The sequence below is a fragment of the Chelonoidis abingdonii genome, chromosome 8 (genome assembly GCF_003597395.2).
Source record: "Chelonoidis abingdonii isolate Lonesome George chromosome 8, CheloAbing_2.0, whole genome shotgun sequence".
Lineage (NCBI taxonomy): Eukaryota > Metazoa > Chordata > Testudines > Testudinidae > Chelonoidis > Chelonoidis abingdonii.
This window is the reverse complement of record NC_133776.1, coordinates 83,869,953-83,886,492: the sequence shown is the minus strand read 5'-3', so window position 1 is coordinate 83,886,492 and position 16,540 is coordinate 83,869,953. Positions and strand designations below refer to the sequence as shown.

The 16,540-nt window shown below is 43.7% G+C and overlaps 1 protein-coding gene across 4 annotated transcripts in view; it reads right to left on the bottom strand.

Moving 5' to 3' along the window:
- The window catches only part of ARHGEF9 (Cdc42 guanine nucleotide exchange factor 9), a 319,664-nt gene that overhangs the window by 170,670 nt on the left and 132,454 nt on the right, over positions 1–16,540 (bottom strand). Inside the window, exon 1 of one of the 4 annotated variants that reach the window (XM_032771806.2) lies at positions 10,936–11,051. The exons of the other annotated variants lie outside the window; for them this stretch is intronic. The gene's annotated coding sequence lies outside the window, so the exon portion shown is untranslated. Of the gene's footprint in view, positions 1–10,935; positions 11,052–16,540 lie in introns of those variants that run through there. 4 annotated transcript variants of the gene reach the window in all.

Genomic DNA, 16,540 nt, shown 5'->3' with positions numbered 1-16,540 from the left:
GGAAATCCTGGATGCCCCATCATCCCGGCATTGGCACTCTTACTGAAGGACTGTCTGGATATGTGACTCCTACTCAGACCCTATCCACCAACACTCCTGCTATCTCTTGACACCACAATTTCCTGAGGAAACTACAATGCATTGGTCACCTCCAGAAACACCATCCAGCCACCATGATTAAGGCTCCTACACCCCAAACATCCCCACACACGATGGATACAAGCTTCAGGAACAGTATCCTTGATATCCACGCCACAACTGGTTGCTAGCTCTGCCTTCATCCTCAAACTACCAACTATTCAAATTTGATACTATATATACTCCATACAAGTGCACGCTATGCACCATTATGGCCCACAATATGCCAACATTTTTATGCTGACGCTGGAAACCAATGCTTCTCAGCTCTCGTCCACTCACGCCCCTTCTCTACCTACGCTACGTTGATACATCTTCATTCATCTACCATTGCGGAAAGAGACCTGAAAAAATTCCACCACGATTTCAACGCATCCACCTCACCATCAAACCTCAACTGCTGGACAACCTACACGGCGAGTCCAACTTCCTAGACACCACGTTGAAATAATGATGTCACATGTAACACACCCGTATACCTGAAAACCTACCGACCGCTATGCCTACCCTTCATGCCTCCAGCTTCCATCTCCGCGCCACCACACGATCCATTGTCTAATATACCAAGCACGTAGCGACAACAGCATCTAGCTCTAACCCCAGACCAAGCCCCAACACCTACAAAATCTCACCAAGCATTCTCAAAACTACAATACCGCACGAGGAAATAGGAAACAGATCAACAGTAGCCAGATGTAGACCAGAAGCCTCCCTAATGCAAGACAAATCAAGAAAGAAACCGAACAGACTCCACTAGCCATCACATACAGTCCCCTAGCTACAAACCTATCCAACGGATCATCATGGGATCTACAACACCAATCCTGGACAATATCCCACAATTTCAACAGGCCATGAGTGCAGGCCAGTCCTTGCCCACAGACAAAACTCTGCAACCTGAAGCCAATGTTCTCACCCATAACTGCACATTGCACCATAGCAACTCTAACTCAGGACCAGTCCATGCAACAAACCTCGATCCAATTCTGCCCACATATCTACACCAGCCGACCCAACCCCCCATGACGACCTAACAATCAGCCATACCATCAGCTGTCATTTCACCTGCAATCACCAATTAAATTACACCATCAATTGCAGTACATGCCCCTCTCTATGTACCATCGGCCAAGATGACAGTCCTATGGAAAAGGATAAATGGACACAATATATATTAGGAATCCTCGGAAACAATATACAAAACTGTAGGAAGCACTTTCAACCCTCCTGACACACAAATCTCTTAACGTGGCCATCTGCAGCCAAGAAAACTTCAGCACCAGACTTCAAAGAGAAACTGCTGAGCTTCATTCACTGCAAATTCGACACCATCAGCTCAGATTCAAACAAAGACTGTAATGGCTTGCCAACATACAAACCATTTCTTCTCCCTTGTTTCTCACACCCCCGCTGGCTAGGAGGCCTCATCCTCCAGCTGCTATGAACTAAACCTCATATCTCTAGCCTGCTTGCTTACTACGCTATATATACCTGCCCTGGAAATTTGCCAACACATGCGTCCATCGAAAAGTGAGGTTATTCACCCATGAAAGCTCAGGCACAAACGTCTGTTAGTCTATAAGGTGCCACAGACTCTTTGCTGCTTTTACAGATCCAGACTAACATGGCTACCCCTCTATACTTAATAATGTAGTCAGGACGGCGCTGGTTCGTTGCGCTGGTGCCGCCGATTCAGCATCCGCCCCGCGCCTCTCGCGCTCGTTAGAGCTGCTTGCAGGCATGCCTGCGGCAGGGTCCACCGGAGCCGTGAAGACTGGGCAATCTTCCACAGATCGACTCGGCAAGCTCCACCGAAGCCACCTCTGGCCCCCGGTAAAATGCGCCCCCCCCAATGCTGACCCCAGAAAGCGCCGGCCCTGGGTGCCGTCCCTGACCGGGGGGCACCTGACCCCAGGGGGCGCCCTGGGCTGCCGGGCTCGGCGGGCTCCTGACCTGGGCGCGGCGCCCTGGCTTCCGGGTCACGGCTCTGTGGCGTCCTGACCCCAGCAGAGAGGCGCGCTGAACCCCAAAGGGGGAGCCCCTGGGCTGCCAGACTGCGTCGGCGCTCCCTAACACCGGCGGGCGTCCCTGGCTCGGGCTGCGCAGTGCGCATGACCCGGGGACACCTTGGGTGCGGCTCAGGCAGCTGCTGCCGCCGGCAGCTCAGCCCCTCCAGCAGCAGCGGCTGCAACCATTTAAAAAATTTTGGGGGGGTGCCACTTTTTGGCGCCCCCAAATCTTGGCACCCTAGGCAACCGCCTAGTTCACCTAAATGGTTGCACCGGCCCTGAATGTAGTGCACTCTTCTAGCAACTTTCATCCAGGGAGTTCTTAACAAAGTTTGACTAACAGTCATTAATTAAGCCTCCTATTAGCCTTGCAGGATAGGAAAGCACAAGCTGCTAGCCTCTGTCTCCCCAGCCCAGAAAGGACTAACACCATGCCAAAAGTCTGTTCAGGCCCTTCCTTCAGTGCACAGTTTAATTCTTTATATGTAGAACTCACAAAGGAACACCAAACCAAAGCTATTTGCAGGAGCCCTTCCCCTTGCATCTCTCCCACCTGCTTTAGAAGCCAGCTTCCTTCCCCCAGCTCCCACCTTCCACTGAGCTCTTCAGCTCTTTCTAGGAATCATCTGCCCCCCTTCCCAGCAGGGTCTAATAATCCCCTCTCCTCAGCCAAACACCTGTTCTAAAAAGGGCTCTGTCTCAGAACAGGGCAGACTGGCTGCAGCCCTCCTGGCCCTTAAAGAAGCAGACTGTCTTGTTACAAGAAATATTAATACATTAGTTTTATGCATGAGGAAAGTGGCGCACAGGGAGAATTCCACAACTAGCTCAGGGTCACAAAGCAGGTCAGTGGCAGAGGTGGAAATAGAACCAATGGTCCTAACTCCCAATTCCTTGTTCTAGCCATTAGACCACATGCAAAGAATAAGGACCAGTTAAAAATCAGTTGTTGGTGTTTCTTTTCCCCCAGCTACTTGTTTTCCTCCTGCCCGTTACAGAGGCTGTCGGTTATATTTGGCCCTGATTTTCCCTCGTCAAGATGAACAGTGGGTAGTGGATGAACATCATCTTGTTAGGATATACACTGATCTTCTGTATTTCACATAAATTAACTCAGGGTATTGGAAGCACCTCTCAGAACATGAGCATCTACTCAAAGATGAAAGAAGAGCCCAGTGGATCTGGCACCTGTTCCATGAAAGAGATGACACCAGTATGCCAGGAAAAAATAGCAATTCCAACTGGATGGCACTGGATTTATGAATTTATTGTCGCATTTTTATCCATGAGAATGTTATCTGCATTTTTTAAAATTTAAATCAATTTCTTTTTTTAAATCAGAGTAGATTCCTTCCATACTCCACACTGGCTGACAACACCACACACACTCCCACTAACTAGGGATGAGGATGCACCATGTATAAATCTGTACAGGATTTGGTCCTTCATATAATACAGTACAATAGTCCACCTACAACAATGTAGGGATACTAAAGAAGGTTTATATTAGACATGGTTTATATGAAAAATGATTTATTGTTAGAAATAATTTAATGTTAATTAATACTTTATAACTAAAGGTTTATATTAGAAATAAATGTGATTCCCCAGATTTAGCCTCTAACCTGCAAGCCACCAGCTGTGTCTGTGTAAGCTGCTCACAGAATACTTTGTTAAAATTTGTTAAAGGTTAATTGACTCTAGTGCCCTTCTCAAGTGACACTTTGTAATCACTACAAATAGGACCTCCAGCCTCTGTAAATTCATTTTTTATTCGCACTTATGTTCCTTCTTTTTAATTGTTAAAGACCAGGGAGTCTCACACCCCAAAAGGTAAAGAGGACAGTTGAAATAAAATGTAATTAAGATAAACGAGTGTATGTGATGAGTGCCTACTTTATAATGATATGAATGATTAGGATTACCAGCGTGAAAATTCGAGTTCGGTCCGAAAGAAGGTGTCAAGTGGAATTCAACCAGGTGACCTCCAGAGGGCGAACTGGGATCCACCCAAGCAACCTAAACAACATCTGACAGAATGAGCCAGACAACCTGCTGATTGATCGTGCTTAACAGCAGAACGACCACCCTAAGCACCTAAAAAAAACATCTGACAGAATGGAGCCAGAACCTGCTGATTGATTCATGCAACAGCAGAACGATCACCCAAGCACCTAACAAATATCTGACAGAATAGAGCCAGCCAACCTGCTGATTATCTGCAACAGCAGAGTGAAAACAATCTCATGAACTAACATAGGAAAAAAACTCTAATAAAACTGGACTCTGACAGACTGAGGATTTGAGTCTATGGTTCTGCTGCCAGCCTCCAGGAGCATCAGGTGCACCTGACCCGGACTCGGCTCCACTCTTGTGTACAGAGTAGCTGGCCAGTATTCTGTCACAAGCAACTTTAGGCTGGTAACTATAATATCTATCCAAAACTTGTATGAATGATTGTGTGAATGGATATATAGGAATAAGTAGCCAAACAACGTTGTTTGCTGTTATCTTTTATTTTATTATGGTATTTACAATAAATGTGACAAATGTCTTGTCCCCTTTAATAAGATCCTGCTAGTTTTTATTGGTATAACAACAAAGATTACCTCCCTCATCAGTCACACAGGACTTCCAAGTCCAAAGACAACATTTTTATGACACGAAAGGGGTTACAGTAAACTGGGAAATTTTGGCAGTCATGGAGATGACAAGAGTTATTAGAAAGTGCCTGAAGGTCACTATGTCTATCTGGCAGATGAGGACCAGTATACAGAAGCAGAAGATGCAATTCTCTGGTATTATGTTGGATTCTTTGAGGAACAAAACGGTATGTGACTACATAATGAAAGGTGTATGGTAAAGCATACACACAAATAGGGTGGAGCTAAGTTACACACGCAGTCTCAGCTTTGGCATTTCTGGAGTTCTGAGTACTTACCTGTGCAACCTTAATATTCTCCTAGCATAATATTTAGTTTAGATATAATATACATTATATGTCTGAAGCTCGGGTCCTGAATTTTGTAGGAGAGGAAAAGGGGGGTTCAAAATCTGGGGTGCCATTTCAGCAAAGCACTTGAGTGTGTGCTTAAGTTTAAGCATGTGTTATGTGTAATTGAGGTCAATGGGATTTAAGCACATACTTAGGTGCTGTGCTGAACTGGAGCCTGAACCAGGATCTGGAGTTTGCATCTGGCCCATCTTTCTATAATAGATCAAGACAGATACCAGGATCTAAATATGTTCACATTTTAGGGATTTCATAATCTGGATCTGGAACCAAAATTTGCAATTTAGGTCATTCTCTAATACTATGCACCTTCCATTGCTTATCTACATAATAGGCAGCTGTTTTGTTTTTCGTGTTGTTTTGTTTTAGACAAGATGGCTTTTCATAACAATAGAAACTATTGGAGGCTGAGACAATTTGATGATTTTTTGTTATCTAACAGCTTAGTTACTTGAAGAATCAGTCATGTTCAAACTAACAGCCAGGCTGGAAGATCACCAAAGCAACAATTTTGGAGCAGAAGAAGCTAATGTCATAAATAGATGAGCATGTGAACATGAAGCATTTCAGAGATTTCTCAAGAAGTCTTTTTTTAAGCATCCCCGCATTCAAACAAATCAATTCTTAGTAAATATCATGTCAGTGAAAAGTAAGACAACTGCTATGCTCAGATACTACAGTGATGGACATGAGATGGATGAACAGGCAGACGGACCAACCACTTGGCGCTTTTGGTTTCACAATGGGTGTATATTGCTTGATATTATATAAATAATACTTTGTATTTCTCTGGCACTTTCCATCCAAGGATCTCAAAGTGTCTTTCAAATATTAATAACAGAATCAACACAGCACCCTGGTGAGGTAAGAAGTTATTATTGTGTCTATTTTACAGATGTGAGAATTGACAGAGAGGTGAAGTGACTGTGATTTGTCCAAGTTCACACGGCAACTTTATGACACAGATGGGAATAAAATCCAGGTCTCCTGATTCTGTCCTATGATTTAGTCACAGGACCAACCTTCATCTCATGCCAGGTACTGATTGTTTTATTATTTATTACATTATCAACTATTTATTATCTCATGTGTTTATTGTGCACTCATATAAGAATAAAACCAGAGGAAGACTAACACTGAAACATCCAAACTGTCCTAAGGGTATAGGATATGGATGTGGAGGGAAAATCATCATGGTCCAATAGATGCTCAGAAAATAAAATAATGTGTGGGGGAAAATTCCACTATGAAACAAGCTTAATCCTTCAGGAATTTCTAATCAACAGCACAGAAAGTGCACATTTGACCCAAGTGTCAATCTTCTGTGACAACAGAGTCCAACATGAATGAGAATAGACTTGACATAACCCATTCTCTTTCTGGAGAAAGGGCTGTTCTAGGTTAGGGTGCAGCATTCAGTGGTGATGAAAACTCTGGGTTAGGGTGCAGCGTTCACCTTCTGCGAGAGCTCCAATCTACTCTGCAGGACAGTGCAATTCTCTTTGTGCATATTATTGCAAAAGGCCAGATTCTGCAAGCTGCTGAGTGCGCTCAGCTCCCTTTAATCTCAGTGGGAGCTGAGGGGGCTCAGTGCCTCCTCAAATGAATCCTATTGTCCTCCTACACATGGGCATTGGTTGGGAGGCTTTTATCTCCTGAGTTGATCTTCAGCTTTTAAAAAAAGAAAATTGTCCAGATTCTCAGCCAGTTTTCTCTGACATTGAACCCATTCAAATGCTGGAGTGTGAGGAGCCTGTGCTACCTGGAGGACTGTTTGATTTACATACTGATAACTGGGGAAGAACAAGTTAGATAAGGTTATGTGGAAGTTCGGCTGCTGATTTGCACTCCTCAAGGCCTTTCCACTAGATTTTGCATTTGTATTTGTGTAATTAATTTTTGTTTAATTTTGTCACATTTTATCCACTTTGATTTGCAAGAGTTTGGTTTTTGATTTTTTTTTAAATGATTATGTGAAAAATCAACAATTGAATTTTTTTTTAAAAATGCACAAAATTAGGTTTGCTGTGACAATCTGCTTTAAAGGGGCCTGACTCTGAACCTGTTAAAGCCAATGGCAACCTTTGCATTGCCTTCCATGCACACAGGACTGATCCCAGAATGAGACTCAAAGAGCAAACAAAGATATATTGCAGATACACGCTTCTATTTTCTTTAATAAATACACATAATGCTTGAGAAAAACATACTTCTTTAATGCACCTTGGGAGCATTTCAGAAAATATCATGTTGTGTGGATGACTTTAAAATGGCTCATTTGATTTTCATGATGGATCAATATTCTGAGTGAGGAAACTCCTACTCGGACAATCATCTTACCTGCATTGCTGGTCAGCTGTGTATATTTATTCCTATTACTAGCAATGACAGTTAATTTCAGCTTGCAGGATTAGAAACAGATACTTGCAGAGTTTAGCAACCTACTCAATACCAATGAAGCGTGTAAAATACCCTCACAGGAAGCTAGCATAATTGGCAAAAGATTAATTGTTTAAAAAATAGAAAGCAGCACATGCACAAACCCAAAAACTTAATATGACAGAATAATAGCAAGGATTAAGTGGCAGGTTTAGAAATAAAGAACAGCCTACTACCAAAATAAAAGGAGTGACCAACTGTAAAATATATAGATGTTTGTGATACATGTGACTAGCACTGAAAAAGAATGAGCATAACTCCTTCTCTTAATCTAGTGACGAGAATAATAAAAAGCAGCATTTACATATCATGTTATAAATAAATTATGTTATTTCAGTTTTACATTAATGCAACTGAGCAGAATCTGGCCCAATGGCTGTAACTGATACATACTTTTCTTGATGTTTTTTAATCAGTATTCATAAAACAATGAAGTCTATACAAGTGAGAACTGTTGTGGATGGCTTGATGGATGCTCATGAAAACAGGTCTAATTTCATTTGGATGAGAGGTTAAGGTTTTCTATCATACCATAGGCTATGGCAGCCTAGCATCTGTGAGTGCAATAGTGAACCTCACTCCAGCAGTAAGAGTTATAAGACCATTTTACATTTCTACACTGCTGTTCTGATGATGATTTCGAAACTACATATATTCCGATCACTTCAGCCTCCACTGAAGGGCAGCTACATCTGGGGTGGAATATGACAACTGTTCAACAGAGCACACCAACATGACCCAACTGTTTAAAGACAGAAAGTATAAAGTAACTTACCCAATGGGAACCACAAGAGGAATATAGGTAGGATGGAACATAACTATTTGCATTGGAATTTGGCCCGGACATCTGGGTTAACACTCCTTGTCTTGGGAATAGTGTGCAGATTTGTTAATGCCCAAGTGATCAGGAACTCAGCTTCACCGCTCAGCCAAGAGACAACACCTGCAGCATCATAGCGCCCCCTACCAAAATGCTGGAACTTCAGTTCAACATTGAGAGACGACTACTACCTATTACATCACTTAAACCATTTAAAGCCCCTTCACACCATGTTGCAGCATTATGGCTCATAAATATCTCGTATGCAAACCTTATTTGTTTTTATCAATTGTCTGCTCCATTTTCAAAGGATAGATAGAATAATTTCAATACTCTTGTGATTGTTAACCCTTTGAAAAAGCTACAGAAATCATGGCCCTGGAATTAATTTCCTCCCAGCAGGAATTAAAGGTATTTGGTAATTCCTGGTTCAAACTTGTTTCAGAATCGGTCATCTGCCTAAACTTTCACTTTCCAAAAAATCTCCCAGACTGTGTTTACAAAAATATTATAGGCTCTTTAGCAGTCACCATATTTTATTTTTAAGGGGTTGTAGGGAAAGAGGCTTCGATTGATCAGTGAAAAATAAAGTGTCCCTTCCTTGTGACAAATAGTTAGAAAGATCAACAGATAAGAGGGAATGACAGCACCTCTCCTTGGCTATAACAATTGCCCTACCCACCCACCCACCCCCCAAAATCCATCACAGCACAGTAGTTGCCTAGGAGGTAAAATAAAAGAGGAAAGAAAGACATTAGGCATTTCTCCACTGCTCTCTTTCAACTTGATAATCTCTGAAAATGTAAATAGGCAAATTCGTGCCAGGTGACTTCGGTTGCTTAGACACCAGTTGGAGCAGGGAGAATGTCATTACTGGAGCATTACACTTGCGTGGATGGGATTCGGGAGGAGGGGGAAGGAGAGAGAAATTAAAAGCCCGGACGTTTTTAAAAGAAAAAAAAATCCTGAATTGGTACCAGGTCCCAGAAAAACATTAAATACAAACCTAAATACCCTGGTGTCTGACACAGGACAGCTGCCCACACCCCGACACTCAGCTTAGATCATGGGCTCAGAGTCTTTAGGCAGTGTAAACCTCTAGAGCTCAAATTTGTATAACATTTCTCAAAGGAGATGGAAGGTGGGCGAGGAACCTGCACAAAAGGTCTCAAAGCTATGGACTGGGATCAATGGGTAACCTACAGCTGTTTCTATACTAGCTTTCCTCTGAAATGTTCCCCACCACTGCTAAGATCGGTTCCTTTCCATCAGTGGTAGCCAAAGTGCAGACAGGGCTCCCAGGTGACCAGGGCCGGCTCTAGCAATTTTGCCGCCCCAAGCATGGCGGCACGCTGCGGGGGGCACTCTGCTGCTCGCTGGTCCCGCGGCTCCGGTGGACCTCCCGCAGGCTTCCCTGCGGGGGGTCCGGTGGTCCTGCGACTCCGGTGGACCTCCCGCAGGCGTCCCTGCAGATGCTCCACTGGAGCCGAGGGACTAGTGGACCCTCCGCAGGAACGCCTGCAGGAGGTCCACCGGAGCCATCTGCCGCCCTCCTGGCAACCGGCAGAGCGCCCCCCGAGGCGTGCCGCCCCAAGCACGCACTTGGCGCGCTGTGGTCTGGAGCTGGCCCTGCAAGTGACCCCCGTGCTCTAAGCACTATGTTGTCTATACCTGCTCAGACCAGGTCTACACTACGGTTCTCCTCATTGCTACCCTCAGTGGAGATGCAGCAGTGTTAGGGAAATTGTACTGAAAGAAAAAAGCCTAGCGTATAAAGAAAGGGCTCAGGCAAATAATATTACAAAGCAGAGGCAGTTCTGTAGGAGAGAGAGATCTGGGGAGAGGAAGGGGGAACTGTGTCTCTCAGTCCCAAAGTTATTGAACAGTTAGCCCTGTCTAAGGTGGGGGAATTTCCCTGGCTTCCCCAACCACAACAGAAAAATCAACACAAAGCTGCACTCCAGTCACGAGGAGCAAGAACAGCTGTAAACTGTCTGTCATCATTTAAACTGCTTTCTTGAAGCATCTGCTTTTAAGATGGGTGTTTTACAGTCCAGCCCCAAGTAATAGCAGGAATGCGACAGCTTAGTAACAAATAAAACGCACACCCCAACTCATCTGCCATGGAAGAGACAGATCAGATCGGTTCCACTTGGAACAATGCTGTTGACAACCAACACCCCCATTTCCAGTTCTCTTCTCTCCCTCCGTGATTCTTTTCATCCAGCTGTTTCACTCGACACACTGCACGCTAGCCCCTGGAAAATGATATTCCATACACACACGCACCCTACCAGAAAGCCACCCCTGAACCTACCAAATCTCTGCCATGTCATTTTCTTTCTTTTAATCTCTTCTCTGGCTCAGCAGTTTTGTAATGCAGGGACCCTAAAATGGCTACAGCATGATCAATGATTTTCAAGGACAGAGAGTAAAGAAGGAGTCTGGAGAAAGGATTGAGGCTTATTTCCCCTTCCAAGTACTGCAATAGGAGGAAAAGAGAAAGACATAGCTACCTGAACTCACCATTCCTGAGCCATCCCTTAGCCACTGCATGTTGCTTCTGATGATGTCCTTATTATCAGGGAGGTGGGGGGGAACCCCACCACTTGCAGAGAGCTGAAAGAAAAAGAGAAGCCCCCTTCTCCCCCGTCCCTACCCCAGCCTAACCCTTCAGTCAGACATCCCTCAGCCCAGCAGTCTCGTGCCTGTCAAGAGCACGTTAATAGCAGCCTCTCACTACCTGGGATTTTATTTTTTTATTTGAAGCACAGGCAGAGTGGGATTTTTCTTGCTTTCCTTTTCCACATGTGCTTTGAAAACTATGTGCATTGACGGGGAAATTGGGAGGGATGGGAAACGTACAGGGGAGGAAATGAGAGAGAATAAAAATAGTGGAGCTTGTGATAATTTGCTCCTCACCTCTTCTTCGCTGCCGCCTGGGTTCTCCCTCATCCCCCTTTGCTCTCGGATTCCCAAATCTGCAGAGTCAGCAAATCCATTTGCGCTCAAAGTAGTCATTTGGGTTTCCGCTGACAGTTGTGAAGGAGGTAAGTTAGATCTTGCTTCTTATTACTACTAAGTCCCCATTACACTGGAACCAAGCTGCCCATCCAGTCAGTCTTTCAGGAGTAAGCCCCACTGCTGATGCCCCTCACCTCCCCCAATCACTTTGGTTCTGCTTCTTCCTGAGTATTTTACTCTCTCTCCCTCCTCCTCTTTCTGTTTCCAGGCTCTCAAACCTGGAGAATGAAACGACAGACCCCTGCATGGGTGAAAGGTAAAGACATCCAAGGTGAATTCTTTACCAGTGAGATCATGCACCCTTAGAGGCATAATCTACTTTCTATCACTGACATATATTGGTCAGCCAATGTGGCACTGGGTGGGGAAGAAAACAATAAAATATGGTGCACTTCTGTGGCAACAGCTAATGGATCCTCACAACATGTCCCTTTTTGGCAGGCATGTCAATGCCGTGCTCCCTATTTGTCAGAGGAGGAGCAGAGAGAGAGACGTGACTCACCCCAGGCCACACAGTGAGTCGGTAGCACTGCCAGAAGTAGAAATTCTGACCCCCTACGCGGTTCCTCATTCCTCTCAGCCAATCTGCCTCCTATGAGAGAGAATCCATCTCCGGAACAGATGCGTGTTTAAATACAATAGAGGTTTCATTATTTCTATCATCAGGCATGATAAAGGGGGGCCCAGAGAAACAACATGAGATGTCATGATTCTTGCTACAGCCTCTTTCAAGATCGTCTATTCCCTTACATGCTAGCTGACAAAATTAAAACTTCAGAGGCAGAGGGGACAGATGAAACTGATGGGAGGCCACATATTGGGATGGGAGGGAACAAAACGGTATCAGTTAAAGCTGGCCCCTGCTTTCTGCTCTTGGTGCACAATTCTAGGGGAGGGATACAGTTTTCTGTTGATTTCTGAAGGATGGTCCAAAAAAAACGAATGAAATTTATCATCTCATTTGCAATCTACAGGTTTTTCCATAAGGTTTATGCATGGAAGAAATGTATTTGATTCTCAAGCTCTCGGTCTCCATTTCCATTCCTGTTGTCAGGGATGACTCAAACATTTTTCAACAATCATCTTTTTTTCAATTACAATCAAAATCTTTCTACCTTGTTCTCCATTTCCAGGATTCCTGCATAGGTCAGTGGTAACCAAAAAGTTATTAGAGGAGAGCCAGACCCAAAACCAGATATCCCAACATAGGGGAAGAAGTGGATGTGTCGAGGACAGGAGAGGGAAGAGGACCCGGCAGAACAGAACTCCCCTCAGTTTGATCCGCCACTGGCATGGTTTGGGCAGGCTTGTATCAGGAAACAACAAGCAGCATCACGTGGTTATTTATCATTCTCCCCTAGGTCTTGGCAAAGCTGGGATGTAGCAGCGAATCTGGTCATAAATTTTTTTTTTAAAATGAAGCCAAAGCAAAGCAGGGGGAAGAGGCAGTAGGATGTGTCGCACTAACTTGGTACTAATTGGGTCGCACCTAGCATGCTCTAGTTGAATCAAGCCACCTTTCATCCTCTTATCTTTAATATATACTCTGACAGTCTTCATTATTTCTGAATGTGACTGACAAAAGAGAGAGAGAGCATCATAAGTGAACTATTTATAGCTGTGCACAACTCTGCAATCCTACCCAAGTTTCTCATATTTGGTGATAGGAAACCCAGCTGTGTTGCTCTCAGTTAAAAAGGTTTCCCATCTGAAAAATCCAGCCTCCAAACATTTTCCTGGAAAGGATGAACTGTCAGCCAGAAACCTCCTGCTTATTCTTGTTTTTTTCCTACAAACACTCTAATCCATATCAATTGGGGGGCCAAGTGCCTTGTCATAGGGAATTATTTCACCTTTAATAAGTGATCTGCTGGGTTGTCAACCCCAAGTGTTTAAAAATTATGAGTCAGGCTCCAAAATATTTTGAGATTGACTTAAACATTATACATTTCCATTTACTTCTTTTCTTTCTGGTTTTGGAGCCTTTTAGGGTGCACTCAAATCACATTCTCAAACTTTTCTCTGCAACCACGGAGTGCTAGAAACTATGTTTCTGTAATGGAAACTGAGATTATTTCATAATCTCGGGACTCCAGGATCAGGAGCCTTAAGGAAAAACATAAAAAGTAAGACCTCACAATAAAAACGTTAGCAACACTACACTGAGTAAATCTCTTTTCTAGGCGATAAGGCCTCATCACACATTTTAATAGTAAGGGGTGAACAGACTGCAGCCACTGAGCCAAATTCAGCCCCCCAGAGATCTACAGGGCAGTCCTCGCCTATCCTAATTTTTGCACATATGGAATGTGGAGACCACAAGCCTGAGCAATAGTCCATCTTAACTCAGGAGCTCGCCCCTATACACTACACACATATATATATATATATCATATACGGAAGTAATTTCAAGGTAACAAGATATGTACACAACATAAAGCAGCTCACATATTCTTTATCCTTAACCTTGGCCTTTACCTCTGCAACTCCCCATGGTCCATTGTCATCTCTTGCTGTGTGACTCTTCAGTTATGGACTGACTTGGTGTCCCTTTCTAAAATGCCTGTAGTCCTTTTGGGCAAGGACACAGAGACAGAGACCGTGACCACTCGCATGTACCAGCAACAAGGGCCTGACATATAATTCTTATTCTGTTTATGAAAATTAACATACTGTATGGTCTAATAAGCATTTGGGAGTCAGGTTAGTTGGAAAGAAAGCAGGGCATGTTTGTAACTGCAGAAGAACCCCATTCCATCTTGGCATTCAAGTCCCAAGAAATATCTGGGCATGCTCACAGGCTTAATACATCCATGACTATAGTTAATCCCACACTAATGTTCGATCCTCTCATTTCCATAGACACTCCCATATTGTTGACTTGATATCCATCCTTACTCCCACTAGTACTTGTTACTTATAGAAATTGGCATCCCATAACACAGCCATTCAAAAGCCTGGACAGATGCCCCAAATATGAGAGACAATGAAGGTCATGGAGGGAGCCCATAATGCAGAAACAATTCCGGAAGTTTGCCTGACATTTTTTGCCCTTTTGGTCCTTCTTCAGCCTTTATATAATACAGTCAAGAAAAGTTGCTTGATGCCAGACTTGTGTGGGAGGGAGGCAAGGGGAAGATATGGATTAATATACGGTAATGAGACTACCTACTAGGGTAGCAAGGAAGCTTTATGATTAGGGGCATAATAACTACTGCCACTATCTTGAGCTTTGGAAGCAGTGGTTATGTCACTCAAGTGAAGGGATGGTCTGTCAAATTGAACACTTGACTCAAGAGAACACGCACATCTTAAATAATGGAATTGGCATGCCACAGTACTTTCGCACACACATTTGACTGCAAATCAAATACTACGGCAATATACAGATTGCTTTAGCTATCCCAGTGCCAGCTCTCCAACCGACCATGCTACCTAGCATGTCCCCTCTTCTGGAACGCATTTCTGCACTGCACACCATGGGGTATCTATGGTATTTCATACTTCTCTTCCTTACACAGCTATTGCCTATGATTACTATATTAGAAAATAAAAATAAATAGAGGAAGGAAGGCGGAGAGAGAGATGCACAGGGAAGAGGGGAAAAAGCGAGATGAATGAAAGAGATTTGCCCAGTTAAATTATAAATCATCTCCGAGCTCTCAGGGTCAAATCTTGCCTTCACATTCACTGGTAACTACTGACTTCACTGAAGTTACTCCAGATTTTCACACCATGATGTAAATGAGAGCAGAATTAGGCCCTCAGATCCCAACCAACTGACCCCAAATTAGTAAAATGTATCTGGGGGAACAGGAGGGCATTTGTCATGAGGATTGTTAGATATAGGCAGAAATTATTCTGATTTTTCTCATTCTCCATGTCATTTGTTGATTAGGCCTGCCAATAAGGTTACTATCTGACTGCTCCATTATCTATACCTTGTTTAATCTGAGGTGGTTTAGGAAGGAGTAAATCAAAGGCTATCAAAGTTAACACTTGCTTTTCATAACAGGCAACAGGGAACTAGGGATGTGCCAAATCGGATTCATCCTGTATATGAATCCAGACTCTTGACACCATCCAGAATCACTTGGAGATTACCCCCAATAACAGACGAAATCTCAGAAAGATGCCTAACTACACAACCAGTTGCCAAGGAAATGTACCTTTCCTGTTACCTATCTGTAAGATAGTGTTCAAAACCAGTCTCAGCTTGTGTAACAGAGAGTTCTGAATCTCTGCAGGAAGGACAAGTAGGAAAAGGAGACAGAGGCGGCGTTACGCAGTTGAGGGGTGCAATCCAGACCCAGTGAGGGGTTGAGTCACTGTCTGCCCTGTAACCCCGTGTTCCTCAAATGCTTTGCTACTGTAATTCCCTGCCTCAGACATTCACAGTCAGCAAGAAGCATACGGATCACACCCTCTGTCTGTATAATTGTAACCCTGGTCCAGCAACTCTGACCCCAGCAACCTGCCAGTAACATACCAGTCATGTTCCCTGGTCATGTTCCAACTGCAGGTACTGATTGCAGGTGACCCCAACACACTCCCAGTCCTGAATTTTCCCAAAACTGTGCGCTCTAACGTCCAGCCCTCTTCTCCTGGACAGTTCAGAGAGATAATAAGGTTTGTTTGTTCCTTGAAAGACACAAAACCAAATCATATCTTAATAACTGAGGTAAATACACTCTTTCCTTTAAACACAGCACTGAGTTGGTGTATATTAATAATAAAACACATTTGTTAACAAAAGACGACAGGATTTAAGTGAATTCAAGTATAAGAGATCAAATTAGAAAATGTTACAAGGGTAAAAACGTGGAAGCCTAAAATTTAATCTAGCAAGGTACACGCTTTGCTCAGGATGGTCTCTCTCACCAATCTTCCTTCTTCCCAGTCATGGATGACTATCCCTCAGTTATGACCTTCCATAGAAGTACAACAGGCTGGTTTCTCTTGTGAAAGATCTTAGCCTAAGCAGATTTCTCACCTATATTTGATTTCCAGAGATTTCAAACCCACCTTGATGGAAGAACCCATCTTTCTCAGCTCTGTTCCCTTGTGCCTGTTTAAAGATGAATGCTAAAGATGGTT